The sequence below is a fragment of the Cricetulus griseus genome, chromosome 2 (genome assembly GCF_003668045.3).
Source record: "Cricetulus griseus strain 17A/GY chromosome 2, alternate assembly CriGri-PICRH-1.0, whole genome shotgun sequence".
Classification (NCBI taxonomy): domain Eukaryota; kingdom Metazoa; phylum Chordata; class Mammalia; order Rodentia; family Cricetidae; genus Cricetulus; species Cricetulus griseus.
Genome location: NC_048595.1, coordinates 234,290,908 through 234,305,571, shown reverse-complemented (window position 1 = coordinate 234,305,571; position 14,664 = coordinate 234,290,908). Strand labels below are relative to the sequence as shown.

General features: G+C 44.1%; 1 long non-coding RNA gene across 15 annotated transcripts in view; it reads left to right on the top strand.

The window, feature by feature from the left end:
• Window positions 1-14,664, top strand: part of LOC103162993 — a 128,619-nt gene that overhangs the window by 47,094 nt on the left and 66,861 nt on the right. For 5 of the 15 annotated variants that reach the window (XR_004768396.1, XR_004768400.1, XR_004768397.1 and 2 more), the window contains exons 5-6: window positions 2,768-2,916; window positions 5,486-5,566. The exons of 1 other annotated variant lie outside the window; for it this stretch is intronic. This is a non-coding gene — a long non-coding RNA (uncharacterized LOC103162993). Of the gene's footprint in view, window positions 1-2,767; window positions 5,188-5,485; window positions 5,567-5,804; window positions 6,764-14,664 lie in introns of those variants that run through there. 9 more of the 15 variants (XR_004768391.1, XR_004768394.1, XR_004768392.1 and 6 more) reach the window with 9 other exon arrangements.

Here is a 14,664-nt window from a genome sequence, read left to right as displayed (position 1 = left end):
CTGCCCCCACCAAATCTAAACAACAACACAACCACGTGCAAGTCCCACCCGAAGCCATCTGTGTTATCTGTATTTTGTGACTCTATGATTGACAAGAGCTTGTTGCATGCTTCAAAATAGCCACTTGAGAGGGTTTTGAAGAATTCTAACCCAAAGAGGGTGTGTTTGTGGCAATAGGAATGTGCCAGCTATGGCCCACCATACAGAGGAAGTAAAATGCCACTCAGTGCCCCGTAAGCAAGTGTGATATTCATGCACCAATTAAAAGTAGAAAAATCTCACACCCCAGCCAGAAGCCCACCTGCTCTCCCTGAAGATGTGTGTGCTCTGGTCCTTCCCACTGCCTACCAAGCTTATGCTTGTAGTGTTGTTCCCAACATGCACTTTCAGCTCCTAAGGGGTGGCCCTTCCTTTTCATCCTCAAATCTCCAGTCTCCTACACAGGGATGGCAGACAGTAGGTACTTGCAAGTCTTCATCAAACCAGTGGCCAAGCTCAGCTCCATGAATGCTTCTGCATGCGAGTCATGCCCTGAGTGAAGACAGGAAAAATTCATTCTGGATAACTTGCTGCTGGTTTAACTTGTTCGTTCAAAACTGAGGGTGTGGCCAACACAGCTGCTGCTAGCTTTGAGGAAAACCCTCTATGATGAGTTGTTATAAACATACTTAGGGCCAGTTTGAGGAGAGGGTGAGCAGCTATTTATGTGGGGACAAGTGATGCTGCTGGCTCTGTGAGTTTCCTCTGGTGACTTTGGTTCCTGGAAGGAAAAAAAAAGATGTCACAGGATACTCACGGTTCTCTGTAGAAGGCTGGCTGCTGGAAACTGAGGCAGGTGGAGGTGACTGGATTATATGCTCTCTGTAAGTAGGTCCTCTGTCTGATGTGGGGACTCTGGAGAGATCAGGGTGAGCTCTGCCAGCGGATACACAGAAGTCAAACTCTCGAAGCTCTGGGAAATGGTTACAGAAACGAGAGTGACATCACCAAGGACCTTGGCAAGATGCTAACTGCTCTCCAAGGATCCCTCATCCAGCCTTAATCAGAGAGTGAAGTTGCCTGTAAGGGATCACCTCAGGGACCAGCTCTTGGGGGGTCTCAGTGAACACTAGCCCAATAAGCCTTTTCCTCTGCAAAGCTGCACCTCTTCCTGCTGGAAGGGCTGCTTCCATAGCAGAAATGTTATTTTGGTTTTACATAATTCATTATACTCTGTGTGTGTGTGTGTGTGTGTGTGTGTGTGTGTGTGTGTGTGTGTGTGTGTGAGCACGTGCATGTGTGTGTGCTCATGGTGTGCGCATACATGTGTAGGATAGAGGTTAGCCTCAGAAGTCATTCCTCAGGTGTCATACTTTGAGACAGTATCTCTCATTGGCTTGGAAGGCTAGGCTGCTGGCCAGTACGCCCCAGGAATCTGTCATCTCAGCACAAGTATGCCTAGGCATGTTTGCCTTCTTCACTGGGTCCTGGGGAGTAAACTCAGGTCTCCACACTTGTATCATAAGCAACTTCCCCTTTCAAAAATCATTTGCTCACATTGTTTGCCCATTCACATAGAAGTCTTGGTGAATTTTATTTGTGCATGTTGCTCCCATATTAAGGATATTGTTTGCTCATAATGTTGCCTGCTTGCTTTTTGTATATTGTGATTAATTATACTATGTCAGGTTCTTCACTTTCCTGTCCTATAAAAGTATGCTCAGCCCCTCCCCAGATGTTCAGTGGGGCCATCCACACAAGTGGCATTCATGCTCTCTGTCATGACAAGACGTGGCCCCTTCTGACCAGGATCCAGTGTCCCACATCCAGAGATGGAATAGGAATAAAGCCAGAAGGCAACATGTCCTGCTACTGTGTGGAATTCTCTTGTCTTGATGGCAGAAAGAAGTCCCAGGAACCTTGCAAGAGCCTCCTTCCAAATTCTGCTAAGTGGGGGCAAGGCCTCAAGCTCTGATTCTGGGCTCTTTCTTCCCAGCACCCATTTTGACTAAATTTATAGGGAGTATTACAAGACACATCCTTCCCATGGCCGGAAGGTTCTTTGATTGCTTGCAGAAATTTGGACTGGATAGCAGTAATATTTTTATTTTATTTTACATATCTTACCCACAGAGTCTTGCAAAACTATCTGGGACAGTGTGACAATGCCCTCAAAAACCGGATGTCCTCTTTTTGGCCATTCCATCTGGCTCCCCATGTCAGAGACACATTGCTTTCCTTCTAAGGCTGACTGTCTGTCTGTGGCCATGCTGTGTCAGCGTCCTCCAGCTGCAGAAGGATCCAGTGCCCCTGGCCTCCAAGGACACCTGCACTCACAGGCATACATCCACACAGATTCACGTACATACACACCATTAGAAGATGACAAGACAAATCTTTAAAAATTAGACTGAAAATGTTCTCTATTTTTATGTTCTGAAAGAGTTAGTTTACCATGAGAATTAGTAATTTTATGAAAAATACTTTTTTAATGTCAGGATGCCTGCCTTTTTCTTTCCCCTTTCTTCCCTTCCCTCCTCCCTCCTTCCCACCCATCTTTCTTTTTCCTTTTCTTCCTCATCTCTTATTCTCTCCCCCTGCCCTTCCTTCCTCCTCCCCGCCTTCCTCTCTTTGTTTCTTCCTCTCTTCCTTCGCCCCTTCCTTCCCTTTTTTCCTTCTTTCCTTCTCGCCTTTTGTCCCTCCCTTTCGCTGCTTCTGCAGCCATGAATTTAACAGGCTTTGAACTTTCATTCCTAGAATTTGATATGTATCATTCTTGTCATTTCAGAAAAGACACGGAAAATGACACTCACGAACTCTCCAACCCTGTCACTTGGGAGAATAGACCTTTTCACCTGCACTTGGGACTTCCGCAAAACCAGTTTATGCTAAGGCACCAGCGAGTCACAGGAAGCCCAAGCTTTGGTCTTCCTGAAAGTAAAATAGGCAGAACTAATATTGAACTAACCCACTCTTGACCCCTTGGACATGAGAAAGCTCTCTCCTGCGCCATCTGGGTCCTTTCCCTTTCTCTAGAGCAAGTTTCCCCAACATATCTGCTTGTCTTGCTGTTTTCCCTTTTCCCTGGGCTAGAGCTAATGTTTCCTGGCCTGAAGTGTTTGTCCCCATCTTCTAGAAGACACGAGGGCCTGTGGTGCCTAGCTTTCCTGCCCAGCATACCCTGCTCTGTAGGCTCCTTTTGCCTGTGGTGATGAACTGGTTTGACTGTCTGAGATGGTATCTGGTGTGCTCATTTCTTGCTTGTGAAAGGCATTTCAGCCCCCCACCCCCACCCCACTGCAGGTCTTCTGGCCTTCACACTGCCTTGTGTCATTTCATTGATGATTGGTACCAGGACTGTGGAGCATTGTGGGTCTGGAAGAGCTCTGTGAAGGACCCTGGGCCTGTATCTCTTTTTTACTTTCTATGTTACTTTCTTTAAGCCTTTTTATTGAGAATGTTTTAATATAATATATTCTGTTCATTTTTTTCCTCTCTCAGTTCCTTTCAGATCTCCCTGTCTACACAACCTGGTGTTCTTTTTCTCCCTCTTTCAAAAACAAACAAACAAACAAAAAACCAAACCCAAAAGACACCCAAGAAACACAAAAAACCCCACAAACAAAACCACAAAAAGGAAAATCATACAAACAAGTGAAAGACTAATAAGACAAAAATGCTTGAAAAAGTGAGATGAAATAAAAAATACCCCAATACTATGAAGTTTGTTTTGCATTGGCTGGGCATGGGGCCTTCCCTGAAGTGTAGATGGTATACCTGGTGAGACTTCATTGGAGAAAACTCTTTGCCAGTAGCTCCCAATTGCAGGTAGCTTCTTGGTTAAGGGTGTTTGACCCTGTGTCCACCTCCCCATCTCAGTGCTAGGACCCTGTCTGACCTAAACCTACTTAAGTCTCATGCATGCTGCCTGCCTGTCTATGTGAGTTTATGTGTACTCTAGTCCTGTTGTATCTAGAAGAGTAACTGTTCACCTTTCCCCATATCCCAGCCAATATGTGCTGCCATTTGTTTTATTGATCTTGGCCATTCTGGCAGGGATAAGATGAAGTCTCAAAGTCATTTAATTTGCATTTCCCTGATGGCTAAGAATATTGAACATTTTGATGTTTCTTAGCCATTTATTTCATCTTTTGAGAATTTTCTGCTTAGTTATGTATCCCATTTTTGATTGGGTTTTTTGTTTTCTTGATGGTAAGTTTTTTTTAGTTCTTTATGTATCTTAGATATTACCCCTCTATCAGATGTATAATTGGTAAAGATATTTTTCCATCCTGTAGGTTGCTACTTTGACTGAATGATGGCATTCTTTGCCATACAGAAGCTTTTCTAATTTATTAATTGTTGGTCTTAGTATCTGCACTATTTGTGTCATGTTCAGAAAATACTTTCCTTTGCAATAAGTTCAAAGCTATTCCCCACTTTCTCTTCTATCAGATAGAGGGTATCTGATCCTTGGTCCATTTGGAGCTGACTTTTGAGCAGGATAATAGATATGGATCTACTTCAACTCTTCTACATGCAGTCATCCAGTTTGACCAGCACCATTTGTTGAAGATGCTGTCTTTTCTGCAGTGTGTATTTCTGGATAGGGGTGTGAACTTATGTCTGGATTTTCAGTTCAATCCCATTGATCACTCTGTCTGTTTTTATGTTAGTCCCATGTTGTTTTTATTACAATAACTCAGGAATACAACTTGAAATCTAGGATGCTGCTACTTCCACAGCAGTTCTTTTATCATTTAGGCATGCTTTAGCTATCCAGAGTTGTTTGTGTTTCCATATGAAGCCGGAAATCATCCTTTCAAATTCTGGGAGGAATTGTGTTAGGATTTTGATGAGGATGGCATTGAATCTGTAGATTGCTTTTGGTAGGATGCCCATTTCCACAATGTTAGTTCTACCATTCCACAAGTACAAGAGATCTTTCCATTTCTAGAAGTCTTCTTCAGTTTCTTTCCTCAGTGTCTTAAAGCTTTCATCATACAAATCTTTTACTTGCAGGCTTGAGTTACTCCATTGTATTTTATTTTATTTTTTTGAGGACATTGGGAAAGGTATTATTTCTCTGATTTTTTTCTCGGTCCATTTGTCATTTGTATATAGGAAGCTATGTTTTTTTGAGTATTAATTTTGTATATACTACTTTGCTGGAAGTGTCTATCAGCTATAAAAGTTTCCTGGGGGAGATCTTAGGGTCTTTTATGTATAAAATAGTATCACCTGCAAATCAGGATAATTTGACTTCTTCCCTTCCTATTTGTATCCCCTGATCTCCTTCAGTTGTCTTCCTCTGTAGCTAAAACTCAATACTTTGTTGAATAGATATGGAGAGAGTGGGTATCCTTGTCATGTTCCTGATGTTAGTGAAAAATTCTTTGAGTTTCTTTCTGCAAGTTTTTATTGTAAATTTGCACATCTATATTCATAAGGCATATAGGTCTATAATTTCATTTTTTGTTGTATCTTTGTGTGGCTTTGTTATTAGGGTAATAGTGGCTTCATAAAGAGAACTAAGAAATGTTCTTCTTGCAAATGGATGGAACCCAGATCCAGAAAGACAAACATGGTATGTACTCACATGTGGATATTAGCTGTAAAGTAAAGGATATCCAGGTTACAATCCCCAGATCTAGAGAGGCTAGGTAAAAGGAAGACCCAAGGGGGGTTGCATGGATCTCCCAGGGAAGGGGAAATAGAAGAGATTTGGTGGTTGGACTGGCAGCAGATGGAAAGGGGAACATGAGGGATCAGGTTTCAGGGGGTGGGTGGAGGGGAAGAGTACTGAAATATATGACTGAAAACAGGGTGCATTTTGGAGTCAGGTAGAAACCCAGCGCAAGGGAAACTCCCAGAAATCTACAAGACGACCCCGGCTAAGACTCCTAACAACGATGGACAAGTAGCCTGAACTGGCCATCTCCTGTGACTGGGTGGGACTTCCAGTGGAGAGATTGTGGCACTGGCCCAGCCACACCACCTTTGACCTCCAGTCTGTCCTACCTATGGAAAGCATGAGGGGGAAAGATGGCATGGATATTGTGGAAGTGGCCAAACAAATAACTGGTCCAGCCTTAGACCCATACCAGGAGAGTGAGCTCACCCCTGACATTGCTTAGAGTGTTGGGACCCAGAGGCTGAATGGCCCATAGACCTAGGATAGAACCAAATACAACTGGAGAAAAAGTGTCAACATAAGGATTCCTAATGATATTCTGCCATACTCACAGACTGGTGACTACTCTAATTGTCATCAGAGAGCCTTCATCCAGTAACTGATGGAAACAGATGCAGAGACCCACAGTCAAGCATTGGACTGAGTTTGCGGCATCTTGCTGAAGAGAGGGAGGAGGGATTGTATGAGCCAGGTAGGGGATGGGGGATCAAGGACATCACAAGGAATCCACAGAAACAACTAATCTAGGCTCACTCAAAGGAGCATAGGAGCTCACAGAGTTTGGACTGGCAGCGAGGGAGCCTGCATGGGACTGACTTAGGCCCTCTACATGTATGATGGTTGTGTAGTTTGGTCTACTTGTGGGATTTCTAGCAGTGGGAGCAGGGGCTGTCCCTAACGCTTTTGGGAACCTATTCCTTATACTGGGTTGCCTTGTCCAGCCTTAATAAGGGAAGGTGTTTAGTCCTGCTGTAACTTGATATGTCATGCTTTGTTGACACCCACAGGAGGCCTGCCCTTTCTGAATAGAAATAGAAGAGGAGTGGATGGGGGAAGGGGGTTACAGAGGAGGAAGTGAGGGAGGGAATGGGAGGCGAGGAAAGATGTGGTTGGGATGTAAAATAAATGAATAATTACTAAAAAAGAAAGAAAACAAAATTTTCTTTTTTCTTTATCTTTTTCAATGATTTGTAGGTTTGGTCTTTTCATAGTGTCTCAGATTTCTTTGATGTTTTGTAGAGGGATTTTTTTTTTTTTTTTAAATTTACCATTTTCTTTAACTGAGTTATCCATTTCTTCTACCTTGTCTTCAAGACTTGAAATTCACTTTTCTATGTCTTGTCTCATTTTTAACCTCTGAGGTTTTTGTTTAACATTCTACATTTTTCATTTCCCATTCTATTTCAGCTTGGGCTTTATTTTTCAAAAATCAGTCTACTTTTGCGTTTTGATATGTTTTCATAATTTTATTTTACTCTTTGTGTTTTCACAGTCTTCATTAATGTATTTTTTTCATATCTTTGTTAAGGTCCCTGAACATATTCATAACTGCCATTTTGAAGTCCCAGTGAGACTGCATTTCTCAGGGCTGATTGTAATAATATTACTGACTTCTGGAGGAGGGATTTTGTCTTATCTGCTCATCTTTTGTGTTTTGCATTGGGGTTTAGGCATCTGGAGTTACGATGTTTGAGATGTCTCTTGGTATAAGTATGTAGTATTGTCTTTATTCTTTGGTTTCTGTTGCTGGATCTTAGGCAAATGTGGTGCCTGTAGGATCCTCGGTAGATGGAGCTTCTGCAGTTTGAAGGTGACACAAAGTAAGAGATGGGCGTGGAGGAAAGTCTGAGAGTTGGGGGAGTCCCCGGGAGTAGACGTAGGGAAGGAGAAGGGGCTCCTGCAGGTGTGTTGCTTCAGGACTAAGAGTGATTCTGGGAATACAGGAAGGGAAAGGGCAGGGACAGTGAAAACCTCTTACTTGTTTCCTGGCCAAGGGTGGCTACTGGGGTGCTTTGTAGAAAGTATTTCTGAAGCTTGGAGGTTGACACAGGAAGTGGAGATGGGATAGAATGGAAGGCCGAGAGGTCAGTGGGAAAGAGGTAGAGAGATCAGGGCCTAAACCAAGATGGTGTCCCTAGCATCTGGAGTTGGGATAGGAAGAGGGGTTTCTGCAGGCAGACTGCAGTAGGATAAAGAGTAAATCTGGAGAGACATGAGTGAAAAGTTAGTAAGGTTATTGCTATGATAAAACACCATGACCCAAAACAACTCGGGTGGAAAGGGTTGACTTCAGCTTACAACTCTCAGGTCACACTCCATCACTGGGAGATGTCAGGCCAGGAACTCAAGCCAGGAACCTGGAAGCTGAACTCTATCACCTGCTTTAAGCCTCTCTAAAGTCACATTTGGAAATACCTCAGTTGAATGTGCAGTGGAGACCACTTTCTGGGTACTTGGGGCAGGGTGTTGTATGGGTATTCCTTCTGAATCCTGGTAAAACAAACATGATATGGAAGTTAATGATTTATATTGGTGGTTCTCAATCTGTGGGTTGTCACCCCTTTTGGGGGTCAAACAACTCTTTCACAGGGGTTGCCTAAGATCATCGGAAAACACAGCTATTTATTTACATTATGATTCATAATAGTATCAAAATTACAGTTATGAAGTAGCAATGAAAATAATTTTATTGTTTGTGGTCACCACAACGTGAGGAACTGTATTAAAGGGTTGCAGTATTAGGAAGGTTGCATGTCAGCTGCTTTCTATATCTAGAGTCTTCCTATGTGTCAAACCACCATTTTCTTAGGACTATTATAAAGCCATAGGCAATGAGGGAGGGACACGTAGTTGGCCCTTCTGAATCCTTGGATGTCTTTGTGTCCATGTCACTGCTCACATGAGGTGGTGGTCTGAAAGAAAATGGCCCCCAAGAAGAGTGGCACTACTAGGGGTATGGCCTTGTTGGAGTAGGGATAGCCTTTTTTGGAAGAAGTGTGCCATAGTGGAGGCAGGCTTCGAGGACTCATATATGCCCAAACCATGTCCAGTGTCTCAGTTCACTTCCTATTGCCTGCCTATCAAGATGTAGGACACTCAGCTCCAGCACCATGTCAGCCTGCACACTACCATGTCCTACCATGATGATAATGTACTGGACCTCTGAAACGGTAAGCCACTCTATCAAATGTCTTCCTTTATAAGAGTTACAATGGTCATGGTGTCTCTTCCCAGCAATAGAAACCCTGACTAAGACACATGATATACATAATCACCACTGTCCAGTTGTTCAGCCATATCTGTAACACAGAAAGAGGTAGTGGGCCTCCTGTTGTCTGTCTTTGAAGATTAGTTTTTATTTTCTTCCCCTATTCTGTGGGACAGGTGTAGAGGTGGTATAGAATGGCTGTGCTGGAATGTCTCTGGTGATGTTGACAGGCCTCCTCTGGATGCTGGGGTCTAGCTCTAGTGGGGGGAGGTAGAACTGTGTGTGTTGAATTCATCGACTGTTGGGTGGGTAGAAACTGTCCAAATCACTGTCCTGGAGCAGACATTGGTCTGGCACAATGGATGCTGTACTCTGACTGCTTTGCTACGTACACTGCAGCTCATACATACAGCCACCTGGTTTGGAGAGCACCATTTCTTAGTACAGTCTAATGCTCTAATAAATGCTACTTTACTCTCTGAGAAAGAAAGAACTTTATTCCCAGGGATATGACTCCTGGGACCAATTCCTGCTGTGTGGAGATGGGTGAGTGTGTTTGCACTGCAGCTCAGGGCCCAGGGTCTTTCCAGCATGGAGGAGACTAACCCAGGATGCAGGAGGCAGGGGACCTCTTAGGTCTCCTCATCCTGCACCCATCTGTGTGCAGAGTGGGGTCCTGTAGCAGGTCTGTGTGAGCCTCAGTGTGCTGTTCTGAGTTCCCTGCAAATGAGAGTGCATTCTGTGTGCCAGTTGGATTTGTGTCCGACTTGGAAAGGAAGAAATAAACTTCTGTTTATAAACACTATGATCTTATATGTGACCCCCTTCAGTTTCACAAAAATGTTAAAACTAACAATAAACTCAGTGAAGCATCAGGCTATAATGTCAATGCATTAAAAGCTCAGCTGATTCTCTTTCTTTTATTATACTGGGGATTGAACCCAGGGCTTCACACATGTTGGGCAAGTGCTCTCTACCCCTGAGCTACAGCCTGCTTCATTAGTTGTCTTTCTCTCCACCAACAATGAGCAACCTGACAAGGAGCTGAGAGAACAATTCTGCTTCCAATAGTATCATGAAGAATAAAATACTTAGGGATGAGCTTAACCAAAGAAGGAAAAGACTTACAAGGTGAATTTGACAAAGCATTGCTGGAAATATCTAAAGAGACGGAAATGAATGGAAAGACATCCCATGTCAATAGACTGGAAGACAGTATTGTAAAAATGTCAATACCACCTCAGCTGAGCTCAGTCTCAGTAACATCTCTATTAAAATTTGAGTGGTGCCTTGTGCAGAAATAGAAAAATCTACCTTAAAATCAACATGGAGTCTCAGGGAATATGGAGTAGGCAACAATCTTGAAAAGGACAAAGTTGAAAGAATAGTTCTTACCAACTTCAAAATTTCCTGTAAAGCCACAGAAATTAAAGCAACACAGCAGTGACATGGAAGCAGCTATCAGGACATGGAGCACCCAGAAATAACCTTGACATATGTAGTCAAGTGACTTTCATCACAGTGCCAAGGCCGTCCTATAGAGAGAGAATAGTTTGCACAATTGATGCTGAGGGAAGTGGAATTCCGATGGCTGAGTTTGCCCCTGAGGAGAAGGGATCTACAAATCACATATTTAATGAGGGATATGCAAACACACCTAGAACTAAATTTAACAACCCAAACCTAAGACATTTGATTTTAAAAACCCGCAAAGGACTGAGATAAACACCCATCCAGAGCAGGTATAGAAGGCGTTCACTGTAGATGAAAAGAGGCTTAGCATCTAGAATCATGGAGCAGTGCACAGAAAGACTACACCACTGTCTCCCAGCTCCTTCCCCCTCTCAAGCAGACACGCTGACTCCCTGGTTTGCACATTTTCTACAACTGTAAATGTTATCTAAGTGAGGGGCTTTAAAATGAGGAGGTGTGGGTAGGAGGTGTGTAAGGAAGCTCCATAGTCGAGGCACCAGTTTTGCCCTTTTGGGAGATTTCTTGAGCACTAACCTTGGAGAACTCCCTGAGGCTGGAGATTGACCTGGGGTGGACTGCTAAAGTCAGTAGATACACACTACTGTTTTGTGTTAAACTCTTTCTCTGCAAACACACAGAGACAAGCATACCACACACACACACACACACACACACACCATTCACACACACACACACAACACACCCCATTCACACACACACACACACACACACACCATTCACACACACACACAAAAAAAACACACCCCATTCACACACACACACACACACACACCATTCACACACACACACACACACAACACACCCATTCACACACACACACACACACACAACACACACACACACCACACCCCATTCACACACACACACACACACACACACACACACACACACACCACACACACACACACACACCCCATTCACACACACACACACACACACACACACACACACACACACACACACACACTCTACCCAGCCCCCCATATACACTGTGTACATACATGCACATCTACACTCTGGCCACTCACATGGGTACTATGCATGCACACTTACTATACACACACTACAAGTTTATGCACATACACATGCATACATAAAAGTTGCACACACACACACACCAGAATCATATATGCACAAGACACATTTGTATTCACACTCACATAAAATACATGGTATACATTCACACATATTCCCACATACTTCATAAATCTCCCCACTCAACACAAATACACAACACACTCATATTTCATAACACATTCATATACACTCACGTCACAAGACATTTTCACACATGCATAAATAAACACTTCATAACACATCCGTGTACTATAACACTGTCACAAACACGTACTATAAAACTCATATACTTTACTATAACCACACATACCATAATGATGGACATATACACATACAAGTGTATGTACACACCATAACACGCACACACACACACACACACACACACACACGTGTTCACCTGCCGTATAACATAGTCACACTCACACACCATGTCATAGTCACACCCACACACCTTTTATATCATTGTCACACTCATACACATAACATATTCATAAGCACATACCGTAACATAGTCACATTCACATGCCATGACATATGCACACTAATGCAGCACATTCCCACACAGTGTGACACATTGACATACACTCACATACCACAACACAGCATGCGTCTACCCAGACACTCACTCATGTACACTCACATATGTGCATTCACAAACTCTCTGTACACCCTCTATATACACCTGCCATGGTGCCCACGGCATCGCCAACGGCACTGCCAGATCTTGCTGAAGATTTGATGCTGGCACATTCGCACAGCAGCACACTTCCGGACAGGTGGCTCGTGGGGACACTCTGTCCTTCCCATGTTTGATCTATTGGGAACTCTTCCAGCTCACATCTGCACCTGCCTGTTGAGGACACCCCAGAAGATGGCTCCCAACATTTTGGCCTCCTTCCTGTCCATCTTTTGGGTGGCTTATCATTTTGTTTTCTCACACATGCTTAGCCCTGTGACCCTCTCTGCAGATACCATTATCTTGGCACTTGTCTGCTTGTTTGTTACTAGCCATAGGGTGTTTCAGGAATGAGCTAGGGATCCCGAGACACAGTACCTACAATGTGACATGTCTGTGGAATGAATGGATAAGAGAGGGTTACTGGCTTCATGTGGCAGCTGCACCCTGCTCATCAGCTAACACAGGCAAGTATTCTATCTTGATTAGCACTTGGACCCAGCGGTCCTCCTGCCTTCTGATGAGCCTACAACAGGGTGCGTGTGTCTACTGCTCCTACATAGGAAAAGTTCAGCTCACTTGGATACTTGGCCAGAGGCTCAGGGCCCAGTAATAATGACAAATGCATGTTACAGAATGGTTTTTTTTTCTGTGGGAAGAAGTCAGAGGCAGCCGAATGTAGTGAGTGCTCTTGGGCCAAGCATGGGAGGGGCAGGTCCATTTGACTGTTGACACCCCTGATTTCTGTGCTGGTGAAAGGTGGTCAGCTGGGATGAGTGATGTTGACAGTGGAGTTAAAACAGGTTTTTTTTTTTTTGGTTTGTTTTTGTTTTTGTTTTTTTTTTTTTTTCATTCCCGCGTGAAACAGCTTGCCTAGTTCTCCCCCACCTCTCCTGGGTTGTGGAGGTCTGCCACTTTAAAAGCTATGAGCATAGGCTGAGAGAATTATTTTTGATAATTACCCACATTTTCTCAGAGAAAAGAACCCCAGGATCCCAGGGATGATGAGTGGGTGGAACACCAAAGAGTCCAGCAGCTCCATCCTGCCCCAGACTCGAGCTCAGGCTACCTTCAGCCACCCCACCCCAACAGCAGCAACCAGATTCTGCCAGAGTGGCAGTGTTAGCTAGACTCCATTTTGTTTTCTTTCAGAGAGTGCCCATTGCAGCAAGTGCAGCTGCCATGCCAGTGCCAGCCCAGCCCCATGGCTCCTGCTGCATGTCCTCTTATTTAGAAACCTTGGCTGGACTGTGAAGATGGCATTGTCAGTAGAGCATTGGCAAGTGTGAACCGGGGCACAGAAGCCCCGTGCACACAAAGAGATGGGACTGACTCACACATGGGACCTCAAACCACAGATAGGCATGGGTGCACACAGTGTATGAATATACTCAGGTGGAACTTATACTCAACACACATGAACACACACACATACACACACACACACACACACACACACACACACACACACACACACACGATCTCATACAGGGGTGAATACACCACAGTACAAGAACTACACCCTGATACACAAGCATACTTAAGATGAACCTCACACTTAGCAGATAGATTTAAATAGACATAGGCTTGAACTTCTACTCACAGATGAGTGGGAATACACAGTATGGGAACACACACTGAAACACACACAAAAGAGAATTGAACTTACACTCAATAGAGAGATTTGAATATACACAGTATGTACATTCAAACACTCAAACTCACACTCAACGGATGGGCTTGACATACAGATAAAAAGGAATTTGCACACAGATAACCATGAACTCACACCCAGACCTGACTTTTCTGTTCCAACTCTGGGCTCCTGGCTCTAGATGGGCACCACCTCATGCTCTCAGCACTTCTAACTCAAGCAATTGACCAAGGGACTTGCGGGAGGTCACTGCTAGTCAGCCTTGACTTTTCCCTATAGTGTCAAGCACTGTTCAAGTCGGTTCCAGTTGCTATAGCAAACTATCATATACTGGGTGCTTTAAACACAGATGCTTATTTCTTGCAGTTTTGGGGCCTGAAAGCTCTGGTGGCCACTGAGGGCTATTTTCTGTTTCTTAGGGTTTCTTAGGGTTTCCTTGTGTGCTCATGTGAAAAGACAGGCAATTTTCTGAGGTCTCTTCTATAAGGACACTAATCCCACTTAGGAGGGCCCCACTGTTAATGACCTCAATACCTCCCAACACTACCACCTTGAGATTTGGGAGCTAGAGTATGGACGTTGTCTATAGCTGGCTCCCATTCGATTCAGAGTTGACAAGCAGAGAAAACCCTGCATCATCGAGTCTACTGGTGGGCCAGCCAGGGCTGAGCATGCTCTGTTTATAATAACCTTCCACACCCGCTTGCACGGGTAGGGCTTCCCGTCCTGTTTCCTTCCTTCCCTCTGTCCCTATCTACCTGATGCCTCTGAGGAGCCGGATTCAGAGTGGCATGCCATGGGGAGGCATAATTTAAGACTAGAGGGGAAAGTGACAGGAATATGTGCCCTTATCTATGGAGACTGGGAAAGCCCTGGTTTCT